At 51.1% G+C, this 10,742-nt stretch overlaps 1 protein-coding gene across 15 annotated transcripts in view; it reads right to left on the bottom strand.

Moving 5' to 3' along the window:
- CAMTA1 (calmodulin binding transcription activator 1) overlaps nt 1–10,742 on the bottom strand; it is an 813,334-nt gene that overhangs the window by 721,136 nt on the left and 81,456 nt on the right. The window contains exon 6 of one of the 15 annotated variants that reach the window (XR_006601641.1): nt 8,587–10,474. The exons of 13 other annotated variants lie outside the window; for them this stretch is intronic. The gene's annotated coding sequence lies outside the window, so the exon portion shown is untranslated. Of the gene's footprint in view, nt 1–8,586; nt 10,475–10,742 lie in introns of those variants that run through there. One more of the 15 variants, XR_006601643.1, reaches the window with a different exon arrangement.

Here is a 10,742-nt window from a genome sequence, read left to right as displayed (position 1 = left end):
TCCCCCGCACTCGCTCACTCACAGCCGTGCACAGACGCTGCACGAGCCTCTATGGAAAGAGCAATCAGTGAGGTCCAGCACCTGCCCCGAGGAGCTCACAGTTTAGGGGATTAAAAACACCAATAAAGAGACAACTTAAAATATGCTATGGCAAGGGTCCTCAGAGGGACACAGAAAGCAGTGTCCATTAAAAGTGAGCCAGCAGGACAGGCTGTGCGGAAAGGGCACACGGAGAAGTGACATCCGGGCTGGCCTCCAGAAAGAGCCTGTCTGCCAGCACGAAGAGAAACCGGAAAGGTGCAAGAGCAGAGGAGGCCGGGGCTGGGGATCGGGTGGGGCAGGGTGTACCTGTTCATGAACACTTCCACTGACATCTGCAGACCCGGGGGTGGGGGGGCATTTTGAGCTAATGAATGTTTATTAATAAAGGCAAGTCCAGATGCCAACACAGAGAAGCATCCAGGGAGCTGGCTTGCGCACGGGTTCCAGGACAAGGGAGGGCACGGAAGGGCGCGCCCACTACGGAACGAGCCGCTGCCTTGGTTAGGGTTACGCCGGCCAGGGTGGATCAAGTTTCAGTGTCAGCAGTAAATTTCTGAAGGAATAAAATACAAGTTTACATGTTATGCTTTGGACTTTTTTGAGGCAAGAATTATTCCGAGAATATGCTAGTGACCCAGATCTAAATAAAAAACAATGAACAAATGTCAAAGCACTCACTTCCCTAGTCTCCTAGACACACTGACCTTCACTTTCAAAGAAACTAGAATGGTGTGTGAACCGAATTAAGTAATCATGCTAACGGTGCTTTTAAAAAGCTAATGCTTTGGTTCTCTTACAGAACATGTGTTATCATTTACAAGTAGCATCATAAACTAGCTCCTCTTTTGTTGGAATAAATTCCAGCCCATTCGTCATAAAGATTTATGTGTGAAGGAGTGACTTTGTAAGCAACCACCCTTTGGTGGAGAGAAAAACCTCAAAACGAACTACAATAAAGCCATCAATGTTCTTTCAATTCCTTGCTTAATTTCCAGTTCTTAGTATTTACCTACTTCCCTACTAGATGGAAACGCTTTAATTAGAATAAAGAGAGCTTAAGAAAACTTATGTAATGAGTAAGCTTTCCTTGTTGCTAACTTGTGTTTACAGGGTTTTCTTTCCCACGAGTACACCGCTGCCAGAGGATGTCGTACTTGCAGAGGGTGCACAGTCAGGGACCACGGGGACTCGGTGACACCCTCACAGAATGACTGAAGTCTGGACGTTAACAAAACAAAATAGACCCCACATTCTCATAACATTAATTCACACGCAATGAAGCAACTGCTCCTCAAAACAGAGGTCAGCCAAGAACACAAGGTTCACAAGTACAGGGCTCAAAACAGACTCTTCCTAAATATCGGGGCTGGTAGGACTTTTGAGTTTGTTTGTTTGTTTTGTTTTTTGGGTTTTTTTTGTTGTTGTTGTTGTTAATCTTAATAGAACAGGAAACTAAAGAGAAGTTAAAATAATTCAAATTTGATAAGGGTACGGAATGGGAGTTTCCATGACTCTTTCCCCCAGGGGCTCATTACCGGTGTGGAAAAGAGCAAGAACATTTGAGCGGCCGAGGTGTTCCTGTTCACCCTTTCAGAACAGCTCAATCTTCCCGGCCTACAAAGCTAAACAACAGCTGCTGACCTCGCCATCAATTATTATTAATCTTTAAATAAAGGCACCTTGCAGATCAAAGCCAACTATAGAAATTTACCTATGTAAGTTCCTATACACACGCACGGGACAGAGCGAGGACACACATGCACCATGTATCTGCGACTCTGGCCACTGCAAAGGGCTGACCACACCTGTCCTCTCCAAAGCACTGGAAGAGGACGGGCAGGCTCCATGTACTGCAGCTTCTACTACATGGGACCACCTCAGAGCTACCAAATGCTGGCTTCTGCAGGGATCCCAACACACTTAGGATGAAGTGTGACTAACATTGGAGGCACCTGAGGATTATGCCAAAATAAAGACAGAAATCTAAAGATATGACAGAATAAAGATAAGAATCTAAAGGATATTTTTTCCCCTGGGTTGGGGGGGGGAGGCTGTAATGAGCTGTCCACATGGAGTTAACATTTTTATTGCTGAGTCAATGAAAAGCCTTCTGGATGAAAATAAAATCCCAAGTAAAAAGCTGACATTTCGGGAAAAATTTTTCCAAATTATGGCCTTGTGTTCTGATTCTTCAATGTGACTCAGAAATCTTGTCCCAAACCCATCATCCCAAGGAGGTACCACCTGGATTTTAAATGATGCGAGAGCAATGCCTCAGAACCCGACAGATGCTTTGTGAAGCAGGACAGCATCAGGGTCAGGAAACGCTCCTTGGCAGGCAGGAGGTTAGAGCAATGGCCACTGAGTCACGGATCCTACCAACAGCCACAGCATTGCCCTTCTGCCTCTCCAACCCTGTTACTCTCATCAGGAGTCATAACCTTCCTTAGCACTCGCCTGTTCTCCAGTAACTCTGAACCACCCTTCCACGAGCATTCCTAACCCGTCCAAAATGGAAGCCATGAGCCACATGTGGATAACGAGCACTTAAAACTGTATCTGGTCTGAATGAAAATGTACTGAAAGTATAAAACCCATATTGGGTTTCGAAGACTTAGTACAAAATAAATGTAAAATATTGCAATTTTTACGCTGATTGCACATTCATATATTTTAGACATATTGAGCTAATATATCATTAAATTAATTTCCTTTTTTTTTTTTTTTGCTTTTTCAAAACATGGCTTCTAAAACATTCAAAATGACACATGTGGCTCACATTATATTTCTATCAGACAGCACTGCCCTAGGCCTTGATGTTAACCACAATTGCACTCTTTCACTATCAAATTCAAACATCCCTCTCTTTGACTATCCCTATTCTAACCATTCTTTTTTTTTCCCCCTAAGAGAAAAGTGGGGTAGTCAGAGGGAGGAGAGAGAATCTCAAGCAGGCTCCATGCCCAGAGCAGAGCCCAACCCTGAGATCATGACCTGAGCTAAAATCAAGAGTCAAGAGTCGGACACTTAACCAACTGAGCCACCCAGGTGCCTCCCACACCCCTGACTCGAACCATTCCTGACCCTGGTCCTTGAATCCCCCCTGGCGCCATGGCCTCTCACTGCCCTCATCTCCTTCGTGCTTCCCTTTCACTACCCGCCTGGCTTACAGTATGCAGTCCTTCCTCACACCAGGGCCCAGCTCCCTTGCCCCTTCCCCCACCAGTATTCCCCTGGCAAAATCCCAGTCCCAGGTTAAACCCTACTCTGCCCCCTCAGAGCCTGCATTTGGGCAGCAGAAAGAACTCTTTGAAAGCACCAGCTCGGCTTCCTGTCCCCCCATTTCTGCTTGAACCAGCGGGGACAGGGCTCTGGTCCTCACCGCCTCACTCCCCCAGCTCATACCGAAGCCACCACTGACCCCCCTGCTGCCGATCCACGGTCAATTCTCAGTCAGTCTGCATCTTACTTGACCTTGAGCAGTGTGTGAACAGAGAGGATCACTCTCTCTGGTCTGAAACACTTTCTTCCAGAAGACCTTGCTCTCCTGGCTCTTCTCTGCTTATTCCTTCCCATTCTCCTGTCCTTCCTTCTCCTCCTTCCCCTTAATCCCCAGTGCTCCGTGTCTGAACGTCTCTCCCTATCCACTGCCCCTTCGAGATTCCATACAGCCCAGACAGAGCAAGTAAGGACCTTCTATATGCTGAAAACACTGACAAGTCTGGCTCGAGCCTATGCGGCTGCCTAGTCAACACCTCCACTTGGCATGTCAGAGTTAACACGTCCAAAACACAACTCTTGCTTTCTCCTCACCCTTTCTCCCCAACCTGCGGCTCCCACGGGCTTCCCATCTCCGCACAGAGAAGCTGCATTCTCCCAGCTGCTCAGTGCAAAAACATTGGCATCCACCCCAACCCCTCATATTTGCACACAACCCGTCAGCTCTTCCTCTGAACCGCATCCAGCGTCTGACCGCCTCTCACCGCCCTGGTCCAGGCCATCAGCCCTCGCCACTGGTGTCCTCACTTCCATCCCTGCGGCGCTAACCCAGGGGTCAGCAAACTTTTCTTAAAGGGCCAGAGAGCGAATGTTCTAGGCCCCGTGGGCCAGATGGGCTCTGCGGCAACCACTCCACTTGGCTGCTGCACCTCAAACGCAGACTCAGACAATACGCGAACGAGTGAGCGCGGCTGGATTCCAGTAAAACTAGAACCGAAATGGACACTAAAATTTGAATTACGTCTAATTTTCAGGTCCCACAAATTATTATTATGCACCTTAGTTTTCTCAACCATTTAGAAACGTAAAAGGCGTCTCGGCTGGCGGCTGCACAGAACAGGCGCGCTGCACTTGGCCGTGGAGTGACCGGCTGCCCAGCCCTGCCCTCGCGCCGCCCCGCGCCGCCCTCGGAGTGGCCCTGCCCCTTCAGCCCCAGCCGCTCCGCTCAGCCACCTCGGACGGCTTCTCTCCTCACTCTCGCATATCAGAGGACGCCACCGTGGCCCGTCAGGCCCGGTGGGCCACGGCCGCTGGCCACCTCCTCCCACTCTTCTCCCCACACATACCCCGAGCGGCCGCCCCGGCCTCGCCGCTGCTCTCCCTCCGCTCGGGACACGCTCACACCCGGACCGCTGCGTCACCGCCGTCAAATCCCCTCAGCAGACACGTGCTCGCGTCACACCGTCACACAGCACGCACTGCACCCCCCTGCCGGCAGCGGGGGACCCTCCCGACGGCCACTCCGCTTCGGGGCTCCCCATCACACCTGCAGCCCGGACACCGTCGGAAGAGACGGATGAGGCGGTTGTTTAAAAGGGGGAAATGACACGGTGTGAAGAGCAGGGAGCCCCGAGGCCGGTCACCGGGGCCGAGGACCAGCCGCACCGCGTCCTGCTGCGTGACACCGAGAGTCACTCCCACCTCTCCGTACGGCGCTCTCCGCGCCTGCGCGGCGAGGACGACTGGCGCCCCCGCTTCCTGCGCGCTCTGCGGAGCAACGAGGGAACGAGCGCTGCACGCGTCCTCGCTCCGTCACCGCTGCCTGGTCTCGGTCGGTTGCGGGGCGCCTCTCGCCGCCGGCCCGAAAATAAGCCTCTGAGGGGAATGGCCTTCTTTGTTTACTGCTTTGTTCCCCGTACCCGGGACAGCACCCGCTCCTGGGCTTTCAGTCAGCACCGAACCAGCGAGCAGGGGCTCGAACTGAAGTCCTGGGAGGGGAGACGACGCTCCGCCGCTCGCTCCAGCCGCACCAGGTATCAAGGAGAACCAAACTCTCCTCAAACCCACCACAGAATCAGAGATTTTAAAAACCTCCTATTCCGGGGGGCTTGTTTGCTGAAGTTCCCTTCCCCGTGTGGAGAAGCAACACCCTCCTACCCTGAAGGGAGACGCTCCTGCCGCGCCCGGAGCAGCAACACGTGGCTTCCGGGGAAAGCTGGCACAGCCGACGCCCTGCTACACGCGCAGGGGTTCCCTGCTCCGGTCTCTGACAAGAGGAGAGAAGAAACAGGCTTCAGCGCCAGTCACCTTCCAATTTTGCACGTAAAATGGCAACTCACTAGCCAGGAGCACTTCTCTGCGGCTGTGACATCTCCCGGCCACCAACACTGACCACTTGGTTCAAAGCAGCTTACCCTGCTCCAGCATCTTCTGAGAACAAACAGCATCTCCCCAGATCACTGAAGTCTCCCCCAGCAACACGACGATGAAACCTCTCCCTCCCCGTCACACACACGCGTCGCTCACGGCGCATCACGCGTTCGTGGATTTGGCATTTCTGTGGGGTGACGGAGTCTGGACTCACAGATGGCGTGAGGACGATTTCAAGTACTTGTGGGTTCTACCACTTCGGGACACAGTCTTTAACGTGGAGACACCTATATACATCCCGATGTGGCACGGGCAAGAGCCCTACTTCCTATGAAAGAAACAGGGAGGGACACCTGGGGGGCTCAGTCGGTTAAGCCTCTGCCTTGGGCTCAGGTCATGATCTCAGGGTCCTGGGATCGAATCCCGCATCGGGCTCCCTGCTCAGCGGGGGGCCTGCTTCCCCCTCTGCCTGCCTCTCCCCCTGCTTCTGCTCTAAGTAAATAAATAAATAAAATCTTTTCAGAAAGAAAGAAAGAAGGAAGGAAGGAAGGAAGGAAAGAAAGAAAAGCAAGCAAGCAAGCGGAGTAAGGTCCCCTACCATCAAGCAAAATAGAAACTACTCTCAAAACCTCTAAACTATGGTGTTTCACCGTGAAATAGAAGACGAGCATCTTCAACGCTGGTTCTACCAAGCAGATAACAACTGGGTGAGACATAGGTGTTCAAAACACACCTACATGAACAGGCATCTACCTGAGCTGCGGGACTGGCAGTGCCGTTGTGCCAGGAAACCCGGAGCGCGCAGGCGACAACGATTACGAGGAAGGGTGAGAAACCGGGGGCTGAGGAGTGGGTGCATCTGTCCCAAGAGGTCAAGGTGAACCGGCGGAGACCTCCAGAAGCCTCTGCCCCGCACTGCTCAGGCCTCCTGCTAACAGTGGCACGATCTGAACGAGTTCATGGGGCTCCCTGGGCGGAGGCTGTTCTAAGCGGTAAGACCGGAGGGAAGTTTTTTTCTGTTATCCCCTGTGGTGGTTTTGTTTTTTAAATTCTGCACTTGGTCGGTCATTAAGGTCACCGTGACAGAAACAGCCAAAGGACCTGCATGGGCCAAGCAGGCACACACCCCATATCTCAATACTGCATTGCTTCACGGTGGCAAAAGCCGAAAAATCAGGCTGATGGCACTCTAATACTGTATTTAGCTGATGATCCTAAATAACACTTTGTCAGCTTTTGTGATCTAGCACAAAACCACATGCCTTGTGATATACCAGCTGGGCTGTGGTAATGCCCTTGACTGGAGGCTTAAAAGCTTTGGTTGGGACATAACTTTGATGTATCGTATTTCCATTTCAAACTGCAGTGATTATCCCTGGATTTGGCATCACATAGACTACTACCAAAATTAGATTATGGCTAGTTCACAAGAGTCCCCCTCCCCTCTGGTGCTGTCCGCGAGTGATGCTAGTCTCCCCTTTGCAGGTTTGATCGAAAAGCCATGGCTGTTTGGTTTACAGGATACAGGCAAAAGAACCATCTGCCTGGTCTGGTGTTTCTTTAATTAAAACTTTAATTACAGATATATCTCTGCACAGATATGTGCGGTCTATCAGCTCCTGTTCTTAATTACCTGTGCTAATGAGAACGGAAAAAGTGAGTGTTTGCTGAGCGTCTACTACGTGCAAGCTCCTGTACCAGATGCTGGCACATGTGCGCAAGCAGCCCAAACCACACTGAATGGCCCAGCCTGAGCACCTACTCTCCTGCCAGTTCTCCTGCCACTGGAACAAGGGAAGTAAAACAATCACTCAGGTCTCTCCTTGGAAAAATGAAGGGCGGAGAGTGGTAAATACTCGGAAGGACCGGCACAGCAGGGAGACAAAGGACTGGATGATCGAACCCGAATAACTGAGTTCCAAGGGAGGCTCGCGTGCTCTCTGTCAATGTGCAGGGCATTCGCGAACCCAGGGGAAGATGTGTACGCAAAGTGCAAAGTCCAGTCTAAATCCTAGGATCCGATGTCACACAGTCCACAGTAACCGTGGCCACAGTCTCCCAGGGAAACAGAAGCACAAACGAGAACAAACAGGAGAGGTTCCCCGGGATCTCCTGACTGTGCAGCCACACGCTGCTGCCTCTCCCCCTCTAACTCCCTCTATGGCTAGAGCTGACTGCCGCTGAAGAATGGCAAACCCATCTTCCTGTCCCTGGAGCGGGTTTCCCGGTCTCCGCGCTGCCTGAAGAAGGGCTAACACCTCCGTGGACACAGCTCCTGCGGCGGCCCAATGGGGGCCATGAGGAGGCTCTCGGTCACCCCCAAAGCACTCTGTCCCACAGAAGCTGTTCATGGGGCAGGAGGGGGACCAATGCAGAAGGGCTGGCTGCTTCCCCACCATCTCTCAAGGCGGACAGTGAATGACACACATGCACTGTGTCCCAGCTTCTGCTCTGCTCCCCTCGGTCAGTGTGACAGAGTGGGAGGTGCCCCGAGCAGCACATCTGGACCAGTGAAGCACCCTGAGGACGGGCCTTCCCCTCTCAGGAGTAAAGTGAGGGGCCCAACCCAAATGGCCTCACAGTCCAGCTCTAAAAACTACATGGCAAACACAGCAAGAGCCTCACTACCAGCGCCTTGAGAACAGTCAAGTCCATCCTACTGTGCAACATTCCGTCCTAGTCTGTGAACCGCCAATGAAAGCTGACAGTGTACAGGCTAATGAGGGGTAGTGCATACCCCTTTAAAAGATCAACATGAAGGGGCGCCTGGGTGGCTCAGTGGGTTAAAGCCTCTGCCTTCAGCTCAGGTCAAGATCCCAGGGTTCTGGGATCAAGCCCCACATTGGGCTCTCTGCTCAACAGGGAGCCTGCTTCCCTTCCTCTCTCTCTCTCTGCCTGCCTCTGCCTACTTGAGACCTCTGTCAAATAAATAAATAAAATCTTAAAAAAAAAAAAAAAAGACTCAGTAAAAAGGAAAAAAAAAAAAGATCGACATGAAGACAAACCAAGAAACGCTGATATGAACACCTACTTTGTGCTAGGCCGCCTAGAGGACTTCAAGTGCTTTGGGGTCCAAAGGAAAGACACACCCAGAGGGATCTGGCCCATGGATGGAGACAAAGAAAAAGAGAAAGTAGTTGGGAGCTAGAGGAGAAAGGAGCTGAGAGCTAGAAGAAAGGACGGAGGGGAAAAAAGCACAAACGATGGGAGAGAAAAAGAAGTGAGAGGGGAGGAAGGCAGAGCCCTCTAACTGTATTCAGTTCCGGGACCAACTTCAAACCTGGTCTGGGGGATGGTCAGATGCCCACTTCCAGAGCACTGTATTCTACAAAAGGGATGGCTGGGACTCTGGCCACAGAAGGGGTGCCAACTACAGGTGGCTGAATTACTAAACTGGCCCAGGCAGGCCCACTGAAATTACAGCACAGCTAACTAGAGAATTACTAACACCAGCCCATGTTTTGGAGGCACAGGTCTGTATTGCACCAGTTATTTACATTTTTTCTGTTTATGACATAAACCTCCTATATTTCAGAACCTACCAATTCTGCCAGAATGGCCAGATCAGAGCCTGGGATGCCGCCAGGGCTCCGTATTTTAAAGCTATACAGTGATCCTGGACAAGCAGCCAAGATGGAGGAAGCCGCTGCTACAGAGTCCCGCTAAGTGCCTCGTGAAGGAAAGAGCCTTTCTGGCAGTGGTGGTGGCAGGTCACAAAGTCAGCGTTGCTAACAGCTATGGGGCAGTAATGCACATGGTGGAGTCCCCTGCAACCAAACAGCTGATCGGTTTCCTATCAGGGGTCCAGCCCCGTTTGCCAATAAAATAAGGAAGCGGGTGCCAGGAGAAGGAAAGCACCTCAATTGAAGTCCCAGTTCCGTTATTTCCTAGAACATGACTCTATGAGGGCTGATTTAACCACGTGATCACCAGCGTTCTCAGGTGCAAAATAGGGTGAACATGCCACTCACTTCACAGATAAATTGAGAGAATTAAAAATGTATAAGAAGCACCTAAACAAGTATATGACCCCCAACAGTGACTTCCTCCCACTTCTTCGACTTAGGAGGAAGCACTGAAGCATCATACAAGTTTTCAGACTCCTCGGGAGCCAGATGAGTGGTGAAAGATGGGGTGTCTCTCCCACGGGTCTCTTTTGTTGTATCTCTACAGCCAAAAACCACAAACAGGAAAGGGTTAACTGCTCTTCCTCATCTAAGCTTTTCTTCCTACAAGGTTAGGAGCCTAGACTGACCTTTACACACCTGAAGTGGCACCAGCTTCAGAGGCGCCCAATCACAACCAGCAGCCCACCCCTCTCCCCGTGCTCTCAGAGAATGTCGCAAGACAATGGGGAAGCTCCCTGAAGCTTCTTTTCCTGCGAGGTGTGTGCCCCCCTCAGAATTCCATGTCAATGAAACCCTCCCTTGCCTGGGTCTCTCCCAGTGTGCAGGATCTGACAGGACACCACAGCCACTGCCACCCCTTGTATCACCCTTGCTCTAACTTTCTTTGCAGACATTCACCCCCAGAGATGCACCATGACCCTCTTGGGCAGGGGGCTATTCTTATCAGCTCCATCTTAAAGAGGAGGAAACTGAGGCACAGAGAGGTCAAACCACTTGCAAAGGGCCAAGGTGGGAGGTAGCACTGGGCCCAGGAACCTGGCCCCAGAGCCCATGCTGCTGGCCATTCACCATAGACTTCACTACAACTGCCTCTCAGCATGATGGTACAGCTGCCAACAGCACAGCCACAGGACGAAGTTTAAGTTCAAAAGCACCTTCCTTCTGGGTTCCCATGGTGTCCAGCATACAGGGTTTCATTTATCCTGCCAACAACCCTAAAAAGCAAGTAGGAGACATAACAGCATCTACATTTCACATAGGAGAAAACTGAAGTCAGATCCATGAAATGTTTTACAAACTCCTATATTGTTAAGCTGAACAACTGATTTCAGTGTTTTTAATAAGGTCAACGTGAAAGTCTTTTGAGGCCTTTCTATTCCAGTTGTTCAGTTTTGCAGAACTACCTTAAAAGATAAAAACGGCACGTCCAGATACCCTGCTAGTCAAACACATGTTTTTCTGACTCCCAGACTGGAGTCTTCT

This window comes from Mustela putorius, unplaced genomic scaffold, assembly GCF_011764305.1.
Source record: "Mustela putorius furo isolate JIRA1106 unplaced genomic scaffold, ASM1176430v1.1 tig00003853_pilon_pilon_pilon, whole genome shotgun sequence".
Lineage (NCBI taxonomy): Eukaryota > Metazoa > Chordata > Mammalia > Carnivora > Mustelidae > Mustela > Mustela putorius.
The sequence above is the reverse complement of the archived record's forward strand: the minus strand, read 5'-3'. Positions and strand labels throughout refer to the sequence as shown.